This window comes from Passer domesticus, chromosome 8, assembly GCF_036417665.1.
Source record: "Passer domesticus isolate bPasDom1 chromosome 8, bPasDom1.hap1, whole genome shotgun sequence".
In the NCBI taxonomy this organism is placed as follows: Eukaryota; Metazoa; Chordata; class Aves; order Passeriformes; family Passeridae; genus Passer; species Passer domesticus.
This window is the reverse complement of record NC_087481.1, coordinates 30,847,402-30,868,502: the sequence shown is the minus strand read 5'-3', so window position 1 is coordinate 30,868,502 and position 21,101 is coordinate 30,847,402. Positions and strand designations below refer to the sequence as shown.

The window sequence follows — 21,101 nt, the reverse complement described above, 5'->3', positions numbered from 1 at the left end:
CTTCTGCTCAAAGATCCACAGCCCCAGGGAGCAGCAAAGCCAGATTTAGGAGCCAGGAGCCACGTGCCACCTTCAGCACGTGAAGTGCCAGGTACCTCAGCCTGGAACAGCAGCACAGTGACAGAATCTGGTTTTGTGTGCCACAACTTCTGCCACACAGAGAGGACCAGGTTACAAGAGATGCTGTAGAAGAACTGACCTAATCACCTGCTCTAAAAGCTCTGTGTTAGATCTGCCACAAGGAGAAAACCACCCAAGTTACCAGGATGGTTCATTCACAGTAGTCCAAGTTCATATAAAGATACATAAATAAAGAATCACTGTGAGACCCACAGATTAAAATAAAAGTATAGAGGGAGAAAAGAGAGAGAAAAGTTTAGTGCAAGAGTAAACATAACAAGAGAAAAAAATCATAGAATAACACAGTGAAACTAAAGACACAAATATATTTTCAGTACAAATCAGAATATAAATAATTCTGTATTCTATGTGCTTTGCTGTATCTTACAGATCTAATACTCCATTTATAATGCCAATAAATAGGGTTGAGCCTTGGCTGGCATTCCTCAGCCAGGCCCCTGCCAGTGCCTGTGGCACCTGGTGACCCTTGTGTGTGCCAGCCCTCAGAGGAATCCTAGCAAAGCAACACCTTGGTCAGTGCCACAGGTTGTGCAGAGCAACGTGGCCTTTCAGCACTTTCTGAAAGACTGGCTTTGAGAAAGGACATTATTTTTTCATACCAAGTTTTGCAACAAACCCCAGACAAGCTGATAAAAGATTTTACAAAAGTCAAACCTGGCTCCTCATATTAATTATTGATATCTATATTATGATGCTTATAGTAGACTATCTGTATCTTCTTTCTGGCTCAAAAGAATACAAGTTACCAATACTTCATAATTTTGGCCTCAGAAGAGTCACAAGAGTCCCCTCGCATGTAAAGAAAAATTTTACTTCTGCCATAGGAAGCTTTTCTTTTTTTCTGGCCCCATGATAAAAATTCCTGGGAAAGCCTACTTTATTTAAACTTGCAGAGTAATTTTTAGAAATAGTTCTGCATTTACCTTTATTACTAATTCGATCGTTCAAAAAGTATTCAGTCCTTGTGGTTTTTTTCCATACAAGTAATTATTTCTCCAGTTTGCCTGCTTGGGATGTATATTTTTTTTCCAGTGGCATTATTCTTCTTTAGTTAGCTCTTCATGTAAAACTTCTCAAATGACTGATGCTAATGCAGCTGTCAAGAGGTTTGAAAATATTTGACTTTCATTTTCACAAGCCCAGATCCATAGTTTTACACATTCTGGATCTATATTTCCATCTCAAATGGCACAATGGATAATATTTTTACTAGGTTAATCAATACATGCCTCACCTCTAGCTATAGACATCTACACTGCAGATAATGAATTCATTTATGGGACTAAAATTAAACAAAGTATTTATGAAGATTCTGACCATTTCTTGACAGTTCCCCATGTTTTAGGTACAATAAGAGAAAGCAGGCTGACCTAGAAACATTGATATTTTGATATTATTGATATTTTACTTAAACCTTAATATTGCAATTTTGTCCAGCATATCCATTTTAATTCTGGGATGGAGATTCTTCCTAAATTTTAAATTAAGACAAAAACCAGTCTTGACTACCTCTATACATGTATAGACTTATAATATCTAGTTATTACTTCCTTTCACACCCAAAAGTCATGTTTTGATTCTTAGACCCAGCTAGCCACACTTCACTGTTTTTACTTGACTCCTGAATTTAACTAATGCAAAGTTTATGGCACATTTTACCTTGATTTCCCACACAGTTTCATTTATTTAACAGTATTTTTCTTCTTAACTTGGAGTTATTCAAAGTAACAAGATCAGAAGCAAATGCTGAGCCAGTAAGCTTGCCTATTCACCAATTGCAGAAACGTTGAATTTCCTCAGTTTCCAGTGATTTGAAAACATTTCATCTTATATAAAAAGCACAAACTCTTGCAAATCTGGCCATAAAATAATATGGGGGTAAAATTGTAATTTCCTTCATAAACTTCATCTCTTTTCAGATATTTTATCAAAAAAATAAATATCCTGCATTTGCTGATCCTTAAAATGTATAAAACTTGTTAATTTTCTTTTTGTCTTTTCATTTCTTTTGGTAAAATTGCTATGATAAATTTCCTTTTCATCAACCAATTCCTGTCTTTTTATGTTTCTAATTACAACTTTTTGATCAGGCCTCTGTTAAAAGGATCCCAAGAATCATAGAGGAGACCTGAGTGGATAGAGAAGCAACCCTTGTGCTGACATTCACACACACCATGTCCCACACTTTTATGTTATTCACTTGTTGAAAAAAAATCACTTTTCTATTAACATATTTTGCCAGAAATACATTTTGGGGTCAGCCCGTTGAATTCCCCAGTTCATCACACTGCACAGACTGATTTGAATGTCACCTATAAAATTATCTTTGATTACCTTTAGTTGTTTGTCATCACTGATTTGTTTGATGGTCTCATGTAAAACTTAGGAATTCATCAAGTTGCTAATATTCCTTTGATCCTGATGTTCCCAGCCTGTTGCTACCTGATGACCTGTAACTTATATGTGTTCCTCTACCTGAATTTATCCTACCCAGCAATCTCAGACATTTTCAGTTTTTATGGGCCACCTCTTTGTTGCAAAAGTTAATTTCATATTAAAACCAGTCTAGTATGTTTTCCACATTCATTCATTCTTGTTACCTTTTTTTGCATTCTGGGAAATATAATACAATTTTATGTCTACTTTTATTGCCTGAAAACACATAAAGAGCATCAAAGAAAATATTTTTGTATAAAATGTAATCTATCTGGAGCCCAGAAGTGAGATGATGGCTGTGTTGAGCCCACTGGATAGGATGCACTTGCATTTGGAAGGATCATCATAAAAAAGGTAAGGCTGGACAGATATTGTTCATTATTAATCTCCAGTTGCTCTCAAATTCTTTACAACACCATCAAGCCAAAGGAAAGCATCATCAGCTAACAACTCTGGCTTTGCTTTTGAAAACATCTCATCTCTGTTCTGTTATACTGCACCACCAGGACATGATTGGAAATGCCAAACCATAACAATTCCGTAAAAATACAATGGCAAGATTCATGGTTCTATCACATTTGTGTTGGAGGAATGATAACTAACCTTGGCACTGGCCACTAAATTAATAATATGTTCCATCAGGAAGTTTCACTTTGAAGTGCTGCTGAGTGGCTGCCAGGTGTTGAGTGGAAAGTAAAGACATCAGAACTCAGGAAAATGAACTGCCAGGGCTGAACCAAGAGCTCAGAGCAGACACAGCCCCAGGCAGAGCCACAAGCTCAGGGGTGTGAGGAGGCTCTCTGGCTCCATGGTCATTCTGGCTGCTCTTGCACTCCCCCTCCCCAAGGTCTCTGTCTGTAGGGATGGAGATGAAAGAGCCTCACGTGGTTTGTGTTCTGAATTCTGGCAGTAACAAGCTACAGTTCCTCTTCTCAGCTCCCCACCAGACACATATTCAAATAAAACCCGTGATTAGCTTCCAGATAAATATATCTTTTTGATGAAAAGCACATGTGTGAAGGGCAAGTGGCAGACTCATAGAGGCAAGGCTGGTGCACTCAGAAGCAATCAGGACAAGCTACAGCCTTTGTGTGTTTGACTGACATGCTCTCAGCCCTCAAAACTGCTGCTGAAAAGAAGCTTTCAAAACTGCTTTTGAAAGTCAAGGCCATAGTCTGCACAGCACATAAACAAACAACTTTTAGATCTTACATTGCCTTAAAATCCCAGGGAAAAATGGAACTCTGAAAGTGAATGTACACTGGTATTGTTCTTGGCTGTACTATAGTCTACTACCTAAAAATGTCTGCATGCCTCTAAAATGTTTGAAAAGGTAAAATGGCATTGTGATACATGCAAGAGAGAGATAAAATATCAACTCCAAAATGCAAAATAAAGCCAGGGCCTTCAACTCGGATCCTGAACTAAATCAAACTGGCTTTGAGGTTCAGAATTCAGCTAGCAATGCTTTTCTATTTTTCCTCTTTCTCCAACTCCCATTATGTGTATTTTGGACATGCTATCTACCACAAACTCTGCAGTAAGATGATTTTATTATTGCCTTTTTATATCAGCAGTTTAGAATGAGGCAGGGACAGTCACACAACATAAAAACAAGCAGTTGCAGAAGAAGAAAGAAGTCTGCTCTCCTGTCTTTAGCTGTGGGTTTTAAGAAACACTAAGGGAAAAGTTAGGAATCTGAGATTCACAGTACATATCTAAAGGAAAACCAGGTTCCAGTATTCTGGCATTGCTCTGATGTACTTTGGCCAAAGGTTTCAGTCATGGTTTAGAGTTGATTAGGTATACTTCAGAGAGAAGGTCCCAGAATTCTTTATCTCGCACCGGTGGGCTCCCTCCACACCAGGGGCTCTGCAGGAGCCTGTTGCTAATTTTGTGGCAAATCATCTTTTGGCCATGCACAGTATGAGCTGCTCAAACACTGACTTTGCAACATCTGAGAGACATTTTTTTTCAGCTGAGTCAAAGCTACTTTTCCTCTACTGAGGAGTAAGCTCATGGCAAGACAGAAGTTCTAAGAGAATCTATTTCTGAGTTATCTGAGTGCATACATGGCTCCTGAAGATTTATTTTTTTTTAAGAATGGGAAAAAAAACTTCTTAAAAGGAATAAAAGAAGGATTTTTATGCTTTGGATCAATGAAAACTGGACAAACAGAATTTCACAAAATGTAGAAAAAAAGAAAAAAACTAGAACAAGACCTTTCTTTGAAGAAAAAGTAATAGAATTCAGAAAAAGTACTTTAGAAACTGTGAAGTGGGCAACTAAACTAATGCATTTGAAAGGAAACTTCTTACTCAAACTCCAGTAGCAGAAATTATTGCCGGATTTCTCTTTTTTACTAAAAAGGCTGAATTTTGGCATAGGAAGCTTGGTCTGTACTTTCATTATTCTTATCAGCAAGGAAAATCCTCCATTTTTCGATTCTGGACTTGCTCAAGGAGCTCAGATTCAAGGGCCACCTTTGCATCACAATTTCTGCAAGTTTTTTATCAGCCTGGTACCTGAAGCTACACCTTAAAATATCAATAAATATCCAGTCACTTTGGTACCCATGCTTACATATAGTGTACTTTTAGTGACAAAGGTAGCTCAAGCTGAATAAGGAAACATTATCCAATTGCAGTCTATCACTGAAAGCCTGTATTTCTTTTCCATGTTATACTCAGAGTACCTTGAACAGAAAAAACAAAATGCCAGAAAGAATCCTTATTCCAGACACACAACAAAGCCCTCAGACAGGATCCTCTAACTCCCTGCCTGGTGTGTGTTTTCTCCAGTCACTCTTATCAAGACACATCCTCAAAAGTTATTTGGAGCTGTTTTGAGGAGGGCACACTAGCAGCAAGTCTGCCATAACAAGGGCAACACCTGTGCTTCCCTGGCTATCTGGAATCCCAAATCCAGTCTGTATCTTTTTGTGGTTTAGGAGTGAGACCGAGGATTTCAGTCGTCACTTGACAATGAAACACGACAGGATATGATTATCTGAATATTGAATCAGATTTCTGGGGAAGCTGCCTGTCTGAAATCATTGCATTTTTATTAAATTTGACACTACATGTAGAGATAAAATAGTCAGTGACTCCATTTCATTACTGTGGTAAAAAAAGGCTGCTTTAATATAAAGCCTCCAGACTGTCTAAGGGTTCAGGTTGCATTAACAAAACTCACTACAGTGCTTTGCTCCTTGGATAAGCCCTCTGGAATGAATGCATGTGGGCAAAGAGATACCACTCAGCACAGGCTGTGGCAGCCCTGTTTGCCAAAGAACAATTCAGCAAACTCAGGCTTTATTTGGTGTGAATAGAAAAAGCAGAGTTTAGTCTGAGTCTGTCGTGGGAATGGTGCATGAGCCAGGCTGTGGATGGCACACATTGGTGGGATTTGTGACACATATCCTGCGGCACCCATCCATGAGGGCAGAGAGCTACACACCAATTTTCAGTGTTGCAGCCACCGAAGGAATTGTAGTTCACTGGCCCTACCAGGTATAACATGCACAGACAGGCTGTATATATCACAAAACACAGAACACTTCAATTTCTATAGTCCCAGTAGCAAAGTTCTAGCAAACCATGCCAGACAGTTCTTGTCTGGAGAGGCTGTTCAGGTAGTTATTTATTTCCAGCATTATTGCTAGCAGATAGTTTCCAGGCATTATTAAATTCCTACTCCCTAACAACCAATTCCCTATTATTAACATGCATTGACAGCCACTCACTACCTGTAAATGTACAATGTATTTGGCACAAATCAAGCTTCATTTGCTGCCTGGGAGTATGGATTCAGTTTGATGGACACTATCAAAAACAAACCACAGAACTGCTTGGGGCCAGACAATGCAGAGAAGCCATAGCAAGTGAAATTTCATCTAACAGCTGGGGAAGTCAACTGGATGCTACCACTCAGTGCTGCACAGCATAAAAGGACAGAAGTAATTCTCTGCATTTCTAGCAAATTAGAGTGCATTTTCCAGGCTCTCAAGAATTTTCCACTCCATTATCAAACAAATAAAAATCATGATAGTGAAAATTGAGAAGCATGTCTCTTATTTTTAAGAATATTATAAATACACCCGCTAAGTTGATTATTGATGCATTGACAGTTAATGCACTGAAGCACTAACTCTTCATTAAACTGAGAGGTCTTTTCAGCCACCCAGGAACACATATGTCAATTTGTTTATTTAGCTACCAAATTTCAAAGTAGACTCTTCTGAGAGTCCCCCTCACTCCGCTGGGACCATTCTGGTCCCATGTGGGGCTAGAACTGCCCTGGTTTGTAATATCACAGACCTTCCTAATCCACTCTGGGAAAAGAAGTTTTGAGCACTTACAGAAGTGCCCTTCCTAATCCACTCTGGGAAAAGAAGTTTTGAGCACTTACAGAAGTGCAGGCATGAGAATAGAGAGACCAAGATGTCTGCAAAAAAAATTTATCCTAATTTAATCATTGAGGAGTTAGGTCTAAACCAGAGAAGCATAGAGATTCCCTAAGTTCTGAGGAAAACACAAAACTCTTAAACTCTGTATTGCACCAATGGTTTTCTCTCTCCTTGATGGAGCCCTGTTGGAGAGAACGAGCGCTCTCTTATTCACTTTCCCATATTATTTGCCATCCATTAAGAGAGTTTACATCAGGCAGCAAAACTGGCTAGTGATGATTAGGCAGAAAAAGTAATTAGCAGGAGACAGTCTGATCAGGGAGCATGAACTGAAAACTCATGGAACTGTCAAGTTCCTTGGTCAAGAGAAGCATGGATAATAAACCTTATACTTAAACATGATTGGGTTTGAAAGGGAAATGTTTTGGAATGGAAGAACTGAGAGAGGAAAGTTAATATTGGTACTGGGATTGCTATAATAATAAAGGGAGTGGTTGCAAATGGAGCTCTTAAAACCTCTTGAGAAAAATGCACTATTTTTTTTTTTTTTTTTTTTTGTAGAATAGAGAAAATTGTCCTAACTTTTCAGCCATGGAAAAAGCCCACAACGTTTTGCTCAAATTTCCAGTAATGTGAACAATCAGTGAATGACCAGTTTTAATGAGACTTCCAAGAGCCATTAGAAAGCTAATGGTTTCTCAGATTATTTCACTTTGTCAGTTGATTACCTTGCTTCGTGTTGGGAGTGCATGTGATTTCTGCCTTGCAGGGATCAGCAGCAGCACCTCTTATACCCAAAACAATGGGAAGTGCTGAAAAGTTGGACTTTTCCTGCTTGGCCTGGGCTTTGCCCTCAGCAGCCAGCAGAGCTGGTGCCCAGCTTGGCTCTCATCCCATCCCTGCCTCACACTTGTCCCCACTGCACATCCCAAGCAGTAAATGCCTTGGGTGGCTGCTGGGGCTGGCTCAGAGACCTCATTTCACAAGAGGAGAATAAACACGGTATTAAAGCTGAATTTCTTTCCAGTAATATATTTCCCTGTGCTGATCACCACCTCCTGTGGGGTTCAACCCATGCAATACAGCACTGGTAGGTACCACTGGTATGAGAATTAATTATTCAGAGTATGTACAAACAATTCCTCTCCTTGTAAAAATTCTAAAAATGAGAGAAAAATCTTGGAAGTCACACTGCCACCATCTCCAAGGGAGGATTCCTGGATGTGGCTGTCCCTAGGCAATGCCACTTATTGTTCAAAAGGTGAAGATGGACCTTGGCCAAAGGCAAAACGAGATGATTTTGAAGATGATTATGGTCCAGTTACATTAAATGCCTTTGGAAATAGCTGCAATGTCTTGAAGGCTTTCCAGGTTGAATGCTGTCACATTTATCATGACAAATGCAGAGTAACATTGAGAGATACGTTTGCAGATCTTGGCTAATACCTAAAAACTGAAACAGCTCTATTATTGCCTTTATTGCTGACATCTGTTTCTCCCTAAAGATGTGTAAATAACTGTGGCCAACACAGCTGACAGGGAGGGAAGAGATACAAATCAAAATAGAAAAGCACCTCTGGGACATTTTTCAGGCCCCCTGACAATAAATTTCAAAGGCTGACACTTTCTTATGGCATGCAGTTAGACCCTAGGCTGTGCTAGACCCACTGCTGCAGGATGGAGCCCTTTATGACACAATTCTTATTTTTATACTACAGTAGGGCTGCATTTCCAGTGTTCCCCATGCTAAGGAAGGGAAAGAATACATGTTTATCCATGAGGGCTGTAATGATGCCATATTAAGGATAAGAAGGTTAAGATCAGGAGCCACAGTAAAAAGAATTATCCTTCCAATCCCTTGTGCTGAGAAAAGAAGGACAGCCCTGAATTGAAGGTTATACTCCTCAAAACAGTCCCAGTGAAGCCTCCTCTGAACATAGTTTATTGTGTACATTTGGAATGTCCCATCTGGCTCTTTTTTTTTATAGAGAAAGATTTAAAGGTAGTAAAGAACACATTCTTCACTCAGATCTATCTTCATGTACTACAAATGGAGAAGTGACAGTGAAAAAGAAAGCTCAGGCAAGTGGAAGGAAGTGGATAAGTTATTTTGTTTATTGTATCTATTACAGTTATGCCCAGGGACACGAGTCTAGGGCCCTGTTATGCAAAAATCACTGTGCAGCACAGAGTGAGGGCTGGGGGAGCTCTGAGGAACTCACAGCCAAACAGACAAGACAAAAGCCACTGCAGACACCAAGCACACAAAAGGGCTGGGAACAAGCTGTCCTGGAGAACACCTCAGGGCCATAGGAACAGCTTCATAATTTTCCTTTTGTCAAGACTGATTTGTGTTGGACTGATTTTGGGTGAAGGCATGAATTACTGGTGGGAAAGAATGAGCAAAGTAGAAAACCATAGTGGCAAGACAGTGTAGAGAGGAAGGAGGAGAAAGCAGAAGGCACTGAGCCACACAAGGTCCTGCAAGGTGGCAAAATATTGTCAAAATATTTACAAATACTGCAAAAGAACAAATTTCATATTCCAGACATTGCTACTGTAGCAATGTCATACACTGATTAAAATGATGGATATCAATTCCACATTGAAACTAGATGCAAACAAAGGCATGGCTGCATTGCCCTTTCTTTTGCCATGTGTATAATTTTCCTGTTCACTACTACACACTAGAGATATGAATTTAAAAAATTCCCAGCTCTAGGTTAAGAATTTTGTTCCTGAAAAGAAAGAGTTTGGAGTTTTCCTGCAGTTTCATCCTATGCTGTAGTATAGAGCACAGACAGGTACTTTTAAAAGGAAACCATCAGGTCTTACAGCTGAACTAGAAAACATCAGTTTCCAACAAAATTCTTTCTAAAAGTGTATTTTGACCATTGATCTAAACACCTTGGAGAAAATATTACTGAAAAATCATTAGACAACATTAGATAGCCTCATTTAACACTATCAAGCTGATATCATTAAGTTAGAGAAATTGATCAGATATGTTTGGCAGACCTGTAGGAGCAGCAGAGGGACTCCAGTCATTGAGGCTGAAGGTGGAGCTGCCACAGTGCTGTGGCTTCCTGCAATGGGGACAGCATGACTGTTTAAATGGTTTCAGAGCTGTGCACAGGAATGATTCTAGAATAATTGGGAATAAAGTGATGAGCCTTTAACTGTTTAGGACTTGGGGAGAAACAGGAATCTGTTTTGCACACAAGTTTCTGGTAGCTTTCCAATTCTTAGAGACAAATTACAATAGCTTAGCAGCCAAAAAACAAGCATTATTTTCTTGCTTATACCAAAAGCAGAAAGAATAGAAAGATACATGTACAGGAAATAATCTTCACCTCCAAAACCACAACAGCTTCAGCAAGGAGAGCATTTAAGGCTCACCCTGGCTGCCAAGGGTGACCTCTCTGTCTGCTCACATCTGCTCTGGGTTTCTCTGTGAGCAGAGCAGCTGCCTGTGCCCTCAGCAGCACCACCAGGACCAGCTCCTCCCTTGCTCCCAGTGCAGCCCTGCCTTGAGACCCAACTGAGACCAGTCTGCTCTCCCAAAGATCTCAGTGAGGTTGCATTCCGTTTTGTACTCAGCTTTTTAACATAATTTCACCTTTTAAAGTTTGAAGTTCTGCTTATTCCTTCTTTTTCATTGGCATGCATTTGAACTTGACTAGAGTGAAAACTTCTAAGGAGAGGATAGAAGCTGAAAAGAGGACAAAATGTGGTTTCAAGTTCGGGATTTCCTAATACATCACCCTTTAAAAATTACATATAATTATTGTATTGCTAAAAGCATTTTTGTTTTCTCAGAAAGCTCTTTTTAATTGTGGAAAAAAAGTAATATAAGTGAAAAAAGAGAAATTTTGGTTTCTTCCCCTCCTGTCAGCACAGTAATGAAGACAACTGAAGCAAATCCCAATGTTGTGCATTATCAGGAGCAAAGCAGTTTCTTTTTTTTTTTTTTCCAGCCATAAATCTTGATGTCAGTGTCCCTGGAGGTTTCATCATTCTTCTCTTTATCCAGAAATATTTACCTTAGCTTTCAAAGTGTTTGAATTTGGGAAGAAAAGAGCTCATCATTTTGTGTGTAATTTCAGCTGAAACTAATTCCAAAAAGCTCTGGTGATACACCCTGAGCATTCCAGTTTACAGTACAGCAAAGCCTTGCAAATTTCTGCTCAAGGTGCAGACAGAAATTGGTTGCTCTGTGGAGGCAGTTTGTCAATAGGAGTGAATCAGACTCAGACTCAGTGAGGTGCTTTGGGGAATACCAAAAGAGGAGTCTGATAACCTGGAGCAGTTTGTTATTGTGGTCTTATATAAGCTTTTGTATTTGTACTATATAAAATATTCCTTTATCCATAAAGAGGCAGCAAGAATGAACTAATTTTGCTAGATTTTACCAGATAAGACTTCGAGGTAATAATTAAACTGTTACTTCCAAAAGACAGAAATTCTATATGAGAGTATCTTTAGCTGAATTTAATTAAAGCAAATGGTCACTATTTTCCCCATCATGGGAAAAATACAGTCACTGTGTTCCCAAATCCACAGGAGATGGACAATCCTGACTTTAAAAAAAAAATTCCAAGCAGAATTAAAACTTTCTTCTACTCAAACATGAAGCTCAAATTAATAAAAAACAAATCCCCTTCAGAAAACCATGTTGGCTTTCTCTTGCCTTTCCATAGCCTGAAGCAGACTCTGGCTGCTCAGATGTCTCTTGAGCTGCCTGCAAGACTGGTAAAACAGTAATGACAGAGTAAGAGCAGCAGAAGTTAAAGGATTTTCCCTCCTAAAATAGTGGAAGATGGCATTGTTAGATCAAAACATGAACAGGGAAGAGAAGGAGCTGCACAGACACTTCTGCTTCAGCACTGATATCATCAAGGAGATTTGCCCACGGAAAATTGAATTAATATTGAGCAGTTCTGGCCAGTGGCCATCAGTGACCAGCTACACAAAGGCAAAGACATTCCCCTCGTGGTGGCCTGGCTGCTGGGAACCTCTGACACCCACTTGCCTGTCTGTAGAACAACTCAAGCGATGCTTAACCCTGCAGGCAGCAGCCAGAGTTCGGGCTGGGAAGCGCAGAGCAGCAAGGAGGGGTTAGCAGAGCATCAGGCAGTGGGAAGGGCCTTGCTGATGCTGTGTTTGACTTGCACACGAGATTGGGATCCAGAGGAGGAAGAGGAAGAAGCTGAGCAAAAACCAGCCCCAATATCAGGCTTTGTGAATATTCCCATTCTCGCCAAGAGAGGCGGCAGCACCGCCTGCATTTGTCGGCACCTCTGGACAGCCCGCAGCAGCACACTCCTCCCCACTGTCCTGCTGTGGCACGGAAACCACTCCCTAAAGAAGCAGATGGGGTTAATGGGAACGGGAATCCTTTAAAGACGGGCTAATTCAGCATCCCAGCGCTGAGAGCATCCCTCCCTGCCTGAGCGCATCCTCCCCGCGCTGGCTGCGGGGGCTGTGCCGTGTGGGCTGCGGAGCATCGAGCTCATCCCATTCCAGCGAGCACAGGCTCCCTCCTGCCTTTTGTTACTGCCCATGAATGTTAATCATCAGCGCCTTGCTTTCCCTTGATGGTCCGCGCATGAATCACCCGCCAGACGGTTGTAATTCGAGACACACCGCTGCAAACCAGCGCAACTTAACCTCAGTTGTCTCGCTTTCGTGTATTTCTTTCGGGTTATAATATGTCTAATTTCACTTCCCCAAAGTTGCAGAGATAGAAGCAGCGTTCCTCCCTGCAGCAGCCAGTAACTATGGTGACCAACGCCAGTGAGATGAACACACCTTCTGTTCCAGCAAGAGCCCAGGAGCAGTGGAGTTAAGAAATGTAAATAAAAATAGGAAAACCAAAGCGCTGGGAAAACTTTTTATGGGTTTTAGATGCAACACTATGGAATACATTGTTCATTAATGCCTGTGTATCTCAAAGTCCTGTGACCTTTCACCAGTTAAAAACCAGCAAAGTATACTTTTTTGTGTTTAGATGGGAAGAACAGAACAGATTTATCACTGCCCTGCCACACAAATGAACACACTTTGGAGTACCTAGTGGCTGATTCCTCCCTTTCAGGGTATTCTTATAAGAAGTTGTAGATCCAGGCATGTCTGCTCTGTGGCACAAATGTGACAGCAGACAGATGCAGGCCTGCAGGACTCAACAGATCTGCAGCAAAGACAAGCAAGGGATGTCCTGATCTGCACTAGGCAGGGAACTGTTCTGCCAGGGAAGGGAACACAAGGTTTGCAGAATGGCTGAAGTGCTGCCCCAGCCCTACTCCTAAAGTGTGCTTTCAGCTGCTCCTTTCTGTGGAGCAGCAGCTTGAAGAACGAGGGGCCAGGCCTGAGCATCTCCAAAGGCACTTGGAGGTGACTTTGCTACCTGGGACAGAAACGTGTGTCAGGTGCTGCCTCATCTCCTCACTGAGCAGCTTGAGCTGGAAGGCAACAGAAAGATCAGCTCCTTCCAACCTCCCTGCCAAGAGCTGGGGCTTCATCTGGGTTCTGTCTGTTCTGCTCCCCATTGACTCTAAAGGGTAAACTGGAAGGGAGTGATTTACCAAAAGGCTGCATAATAAAGGCTTTGCCAGAATTAAGAGCCAAGTTTCTTTGTCTCTAGTTAAGCAATGAGCTATCATACATAATTCAAAACCTTTTTTTCAGAATATTTCACACATTAATTAGTACTAGTACTATGAAAATTCTTCTAATTTTATCACTGATAGTTTTTTTGCTGCTTTCTAACTGTAAAAGAACTTCTTTAATCTCTGGAATTTATACACTATATTACATTACTTCTGCCTTTTCCTTTATTCACTTTTAAAAAAAATGTATTCTATTTACCCTAAGTCTGCAAGAAAGTAATTTGCTATATAGCTGGCAGCTGGTTTGGTGTACCACAGAGTTTCACTGGTTGTATTCCAGCCAGAAACAGGGGCAGAGGACAAAGGAGGGCTGATTACAGTGATATTTCAAAGAAGAGTGTGCTGCTTTATTCCCAATTAAAGGGTGGAAAGCAAAGCTATGGGTTTCAAGAGTTAAACAGGGAAGAAATCTTAATTTTTCTAAATGTCTTTGCTCACAGTCAGCAGGGCATTTGTGTATCCAAACTAATCAAATGGTGGTTTCTCTGTGACAGTCTCTCCACCCCACTTGACACCCCTCAAGGCTGTTTTCAACTTGCTGAAAGTATGCAGACACAAAGTCTGGAAACCCTGAGCCAGGCATGAATTTTTGTTGGTGAGGAGATAGTACATGAAAAGCAACATGAAATGTGCCCTAGGGTTTGCTCTATCTCAAAGCCCCTTCTTCTCCCTATTCCTCCCCACCCATCCCCAGTGCTGTCCCTTCTGAATAAACATAAAAATAAAACAAAGAGCTCTTTTTTCCTCTCTGAACAAAAAAACCAAAAAAAACCAAAAAAAACCCTAAAAACCACAGCAACTTTGAACAGCCCCTGTACTTCTGAGTACTCAACTCTGCAAACATCTGTTTCCCCTGTCTGCAGTTAAAATGCAAATGCCATCTTCTTTTCTCTCCCTTCTCCCTTCCCTAGATAACTGTGAGACCTGCTACCCGTTTTTGGGCAAAGTAAAAGAGCTTTTCCTTGTTGGCTCTCTCCAAGAACAGCAGGCAACAAAGCAGTTGTTATTTTTAGATCCCATGGTTCCACTCAGTGCAGGAGGCTCTCTGCCCTGGAAAGATGAAGATTCTCATCTGTAGCTTGAAAAGTATTTATTGCACTGCTGGTTTAACCACTTGTTTTCAGAGTGCTGCATTGAAAAGCTGTTAATGGAAAAAGCCAAAACCTATTAGAAATTTCTGCTTGTCCAAGCACTCAAAGCTGAAATGTATGTCCAAGCCTTCTCTGTCACATCAGGCTCATCTTTTCTTATTCTTGTAACCCCATTATTTCCAGCCTGACAGCTATCCCCTCTGTGCCCAGGAGCCTTCTCCCATTCCCTAAGCCACACTCCAGAAGTTCCCCCAGGTTAAATCTTTTTTCTTTTGTGTTATCCCTACAGCATCCCACATCAGGAGTACACAGCCCTCTGTGATTCTCACACCTCACATGCTCTGTGAGGGTGATTTCCACATCCTAGTCACCATGAGATAAGCAAGGAAGTGACATCCAATGTCACCTCCGAGCGAAGGTGAGCAACAGGATGCCATCCAGGAACAGCTTGGAAAACACAAGGTCCCTGGCCAGCTTAGCTCCTTAGAGAGGGCTGAGGAGATCAGAGAGATGCAGACTGAAATCTGGAGAGGGGAATGCAGAGTTTAGTGCCTTTGAGGAGAAGGGGAGGCTGAGAAATAAGGTGGTCACCTGTGTGTGTGCCACTCCTGAGCACACATTGGAGCCCTAAGGAGTGCCTGGGGGAAGAAATAAACACAACCGTCACTGTGGACCTTCTCTCCCTGACAATGTCCTGATGCGTCTCAAAGAGAAGAAAACAATAAAAATTACTTGGAGATTTACTAACTGGGGATTAGATTGGAGAGAGAGGCCCAAATTAGTGGTTGCTGGAAGATATTTTTGGAATAGGCCCTAGAACAAGAAGCCTAAAACAAGTATTTGACGTGAGTTACGCTTGTGAGTAGGGGTTCACTTGTGGGCTGAAAGCATGAGCAAAAAAATGAGTTGTTGGACCAAAACCATCATCTCTGCAATGTGGGGCCTCTTCCAAAAGAGCTCTGAGCACATTTAATTCCCTGTGTGGGCAGTTTGTAGTTGAAACCAATTATATTACATATGGGATCATCTATACGACATGAGGTTTGTCAAGGACTTGGCACTAGAGATCACAGGCACATGAAAACACATTATTCAAGTAATTAAGATCTGTATTTTCACAAATTTTCACCTTTTTTTCAGATATTATGAAATCTGCTTACATATGCTTCCACCCCAGTAAGTGTCTTACTTTTTAAAGAATCTATAGTCCAATATTTTTAATCACTAGCACTTATAACTATGAGCTATAAAGCAATTTATACAGAAAAAAAACCCAAAAAAAAGATATTTTCCTCTAATGATATTTCTCCCTCCTAAGAGCAGTAGTCATCATTAGTAGAAAGTTGATTATTTAAGCAATAAACACTTAGCTTTCTCCCACAATAGCTAGAAAACAACTCAGTGATCTCTGGCTAGTAAATTGATATTTTAACAAACTACTTAATTTTGTAGAGAAAACTTGTATTATTTATATTCTGTTGGACTCCAAGCACAATTAAGTTATTCTTTTATGATATATTTCACCATTAGTATTTTCAAACACCAATAAAATGGAGACATATAACAAAGGAACTTTTTCTTAATTACTCTTTTAGATATCAAAACATATTTAGTTTGAGTTGAGAGTATATGCTAGAGGCAAGTGTGGCCTGTTCAGATTTGTTTCTGTGTTCAAAAATAATTAGCTGTATTCTTTTGATACTAACCCAGAAATAAGGAAGAACATTAAATTAATGAAGCTACACCAGCATGGCGTGAAGTACAGCACAGCTGCATTTTTAAAGAGATTTTCTCTGAAGTCATAATTTGAAAGGGAAATAGGAAAAACCAACTGCAACAAAAAATATTAGTAATCTCAGTTCCTGCATTGCATTTCTGTCACATCTAAAACTCAGACTGATTTGACCAAGAAATGAACACCAGCATTTGGGGATGCTAAATAGCAGCTTTGTCAGGATGGCTAAGGGAGAGGCTTGGAACATCCTTGCTTGAGTCGATGTGTTGTCACAGCAATTTGAACTGCTGGCAGTTTTGAAATCTGAACAAAACTTTGTGCCTTGACACTACCTGCAAAGTCAACATGCAGTCAGAACAGCTTCATCCAACACTCACAACTCTCAGATTAAATTGGTTCCCATCCATTACCTTCTCTCCTCTAGGTTATCCTTGAACATTATGTTCAAAAAATAAGGTCAGTGGTGAGGTGGGGTGTTTCTGAAAGGAAGGTGATGCCCAGAACAGCTCTCAAATGGCACCACTGAGACAGTGTTAGTGATCTGGGACAGCTAGGCAGGATGCTGGTGCATCCATTAACCTCATGGGCTGCATGCCTTCAGATCTGTCTCATCCATTTTCTTTCTCGCCCTCCCCTTTTTTGTTTTTCTGTATCTCCAGGTACTGAAAATAAACATATGCTCAGAAAAAAAAAAATAAAAAGATAAAATAAAAACAAACCAACAAAAAGCCCCAAGAAATACCCTGGAGGCTTTGCTTTTGAGAAAGGAGAGAATTATCTCCTGAATGATCACTGCATCCTAAAGATTCAATTTTGTCCCTAAATTTTATATAGCATATTATTCCAAAGTAAGAGGCTATGGAGAAAAATTTAACCCAAAGAATAATCTAACCTTAAGGAGTTCACAAGATGACAATTCAACCTCCATGACAGGCCTGACAATCTCCTTTTCTTTTTGGGGGAGAATGGAGGAGCAGAAAAAGAAATGGTGCCGTAGTTAAATACACCAGACTAGCCACTGTATCCAAGAGAATACACATCATGATTAAATTCAGTGTTTGATTCTCCATTGCACAAAGCAGACTCCACAGAAAGGGAAGAAAATGCCATTTCCTATGAGCTGAAACTGCCATTGCAATGGAGAACTCCTCTGAAGGTAAGGAGCAGCATCACCCAGTAATGGTAATTCCCAGTGGCAGAGGGAGGATGCACCTGGTGGGAGCTGGCATGGCTCTCCTGGAATGACACAGAGCTGTTTCCAGAGGAGTGCAGACACAGGAGCACACAGCCATCCCTTTCAGACTGGAGCTGCATTGACTCCCTGAGAACAAAACACAACTTCCTTTTTGTCTTTTGATTTTGACTGTTGTGGTTTTGCTCTGTTCCAAACCCTGCTCATGCAGCCCCTTGGAGTTTTTGATTCTGTGGCACCAGTTCATTGTCTCTGCTGCCTGCTGGGCTTGGAAGAGGCTCCCCAGATGTGCCCAGCACACACCTGAGTGATGACACACACTGTTAGATGAGGCTGCATGTTTTGACAACTGTGCTGTTTGCAGCACAGCTTCCCAGCACAGACATGCACAGCTTCATTTTTGTGAGGCAGCTGAAGCTTCTGGGCCCTTAAATCACACCGGGCATTTTTGTTTTGTTTTATCTATCTCTCTGCATGTCTACAAGTACCCACTGACTCTGACATACACTCCTAGCAGCCCACAGCCCTGTTTTCAACATTCTATTGAACAGGATGTCAACAGATGACAACCCACACTCCACTGATGTCATTTGGTAATTCAACAACATTAAATATGGGTCAGAGTCTGACCTCCACCTCCATTTTAGCAGACACTTTATTATTTTATTTTCAATCAACGAGTTAGACTGAGGATAATGGGGATGTGCTGTGCCATAATTCATTGCAATGGCTTAAACATATGCTCATAAAATGGCAGCTCCTTGTCTGACACAATTATGTCAGATTGACCATGGCTAGCAAAAGCAGATTTAGTACAAACTATCAGCTGCTGAAGTCTACAATCTTCTAATACAACTATTCTAACAGACATAGTCAAATACTAGCTGATGATAAATAAGCTGATAGGATTTGCTCCCCCATGTCTGTGTGAATAACTCTGCATTATTTTGCCCAGTATACCAGAGTTCCCCTGTCTCTGACAGTCTCTGACTTGGCAAATTCATCCTTTTTTTTTTTTTTCTTTTTACCGGGCTATATGACAAAACTTAATCTTTTTTGAAGGTGACTCTTTAAGGGCAGCCAGCACAAAATTTATACAGTCCCTGCAAAAGTTCCCACTCATTTACTGACCTCTCTGCCCACTTTATAGAGACACTTGCTGTAACACCTTTAGAACAACCACTCTTGTGGCAGCACAGAGCTTCCTCTGGAAGGTTAAAGAGGCTATAAGTGCTTCTTATAAGGGCCAGCTGCCCATAGCTACTACAGATTTAATCTGCCAAGGCAAGCAGGGTTACCTTCCTCTTATTTTATGGATTCTTGTGGGTTCCTTCCACCTCAGGATATCCTGTGATTCTGTGACCCTGTGAAACTCCCTGAAGTATCCTAGAAGACATTTCACCTTACAGATTCAAGCTGGGAAGGCCCAATACCTGCTTCCTACTGAGTTCAAGAGGAAAATTTTGCTGAGTAAATTCTTAGGACAGTGGTGAGGGACAGCCTCAGACTCCACACTGCAGCTACTGAAGTAAGCAGAGGAAAGGTTAGTCTCTCAAAGAGACAGAAACTCAGGACTGGCAAGGGAGACCATAATACATCTATCCATTGATTAATTTGTAGTGGGTCTCCTTGTGAATTATCTCATTTCTTCTATGTGGAAAAAACCTGACATTTGCTGTCACCAGTGCCCTCCTTTCCTTGCCAGCCTGTGACCTCCAGTGACCCCTGCTGCAGCTCAAACCCAGCAATATCAATAATTATTTACCCATGATACAGAAACAACAAACACTTGTCTGCCTTAGATTCTCCACACCACCTTTTTAGAAGGCTGTGGAAAAAAAAAAAAAAAACACCACCACAAAACCTTTAGTCTTGAAAGATAAAGAAGAGGAATGTGACTATTTGGGAAGCTGGCAGCAGCACGTGGGAGCTGGTGCAGCCACCCCTGTGCCAGAGCTGCTGGATCCTGCTGGCTCTCCCATCCCACAGCAGTGGCAGATAATGTTGCAGATGCTGCCACGCTGATGCTGTGCCCATAATCTGCTCTCATTTCATGTCTTATTTCCTTTGAGTTAACAGTGGAGTGGTGTGTGAGATGCCATCCTTCAGGAGTCTTTCTGCAGTCTCCAAGGACTCCTCCTCAGCCCAGTACTTCAGAGGCTGTAAATACAGCTGTTAATTTCCCTGATAAATAACAGAAGGACAAGGAACAGAGAAGAATTTGCACTGCTGTGCCAGTTTCATTACTTAGGAAAATTGTCCTTTTACTCTTCAGAACACAGAACAGAGATTTGCATCCTAAACGCTGCAGGTTTAATTTGCAGCCTCCCTTCCTGCCCTGACTCTGACCTGGAGATACCAAACCACTAACAAAAGAATTTGGAAAAATCAGCGCTGCTTTTTTTACCTGTCATTTTCTGTCTGCTATTTTGAAGAAATATGTTCTGAATTTACACTTTATTATCACCAGCCTTGCTTGAGATCCTGTATTAAATGGTTCACACAAAAAAATAAAGATCTGTAGATGCATTTTTATCCTTATGTCAGCCCTATACCTGCAAGAACACTCTTCAATATCTTATTTTCCTTCAACTTATTTTGTAGCTTCAGTTTCCTTCTCTCCATTAGCACTCTCTGCTTTTAAAGCTGCAGAAACATTCTTCTGATCATATCCATTTGAAAAACATCAACTTATATTTTCAGAATCAGTTAATGAAGAACCCCTCTTTTCTGATCTGACAAAACCTTTATTACATGTACTGTGTAGCTAAAAACCTGTTTATTTGTATGGCAAAAAGAAATTATACTGGCACCAGAGCTGAAAGATTTTTTTTCACTGTAGCAATTGAGGAGTCTTTGAGACAATAATTCTACAGTCTTTAACAATAGCGTTGCAAGTCTGTCTGTGTGTTTATTAGTCTACTCTGAAAAAAATCAGTGAGAAATGTTTTTTTCTTTCCAACAAGATATTGGAAGAGAAAAATAAAAGGGTTTTTTTTTTCAATATTTTTAAAAAAATACTTGTTTCAGTGTTTCATTTATAATTAAATTTTACTTCTTTGAGGATAACAAACTGTGATACACCATAAACCCAGAGCACCAAATTAAATTCTACCAGGGTTTCTTTAATATAATACCACACAAATCAAGTTGTTGCATTGGCAGCACAATTGTTTTCCTACCATACTTGGAAGGTTTTGTAGAACGGAATATATTTAAGTTCTACTTCTTAAATATAATTTGCACTAATGACTAGATCACCCAGTGTGAATTACCAAAGGCTGCAAATTAACAAAGATGAGAAGATATCCAATTATTTTGAATGGGCTAATGGATTCTAAAATGTACTGGTTCTGAGCTTTAGAGGTGATGTGTTGTTTTAACCATTCACAAGAACACTGCAGCAGCAGAACACACCTCAGCCTATCTG

General features: G+C 40.5%; 1 long non-coding RNA gene across 4 annotated transcripts in view; it reads right to left on the bottom strand.

Moving 5' to 3' along the window:
• The window catches only part of LOC135306367 (uncharacterized), a 114,120-nt gene that overhangs the window by 51,582 nt on the left and 41,437 nt on the right, over positions 1 to 21,101 (bottom strand). The window contains exon 4 of one of the 4 annotated variants that reach the window (XR_010367181.1): positions 14,638 to 14,703. The exons of the other annotated variants lie outside the window; for them this stretch is intronic. This is a non-coding gene — a long non-coding RNA (uncharacterized LOC135306367). Of the gene's footprint in view, positions 1 to 14,637; positions 14,704 to 21,101 lie in introns of those variants that run through there. 4 annotated transcript variants of the gene reach the window in all.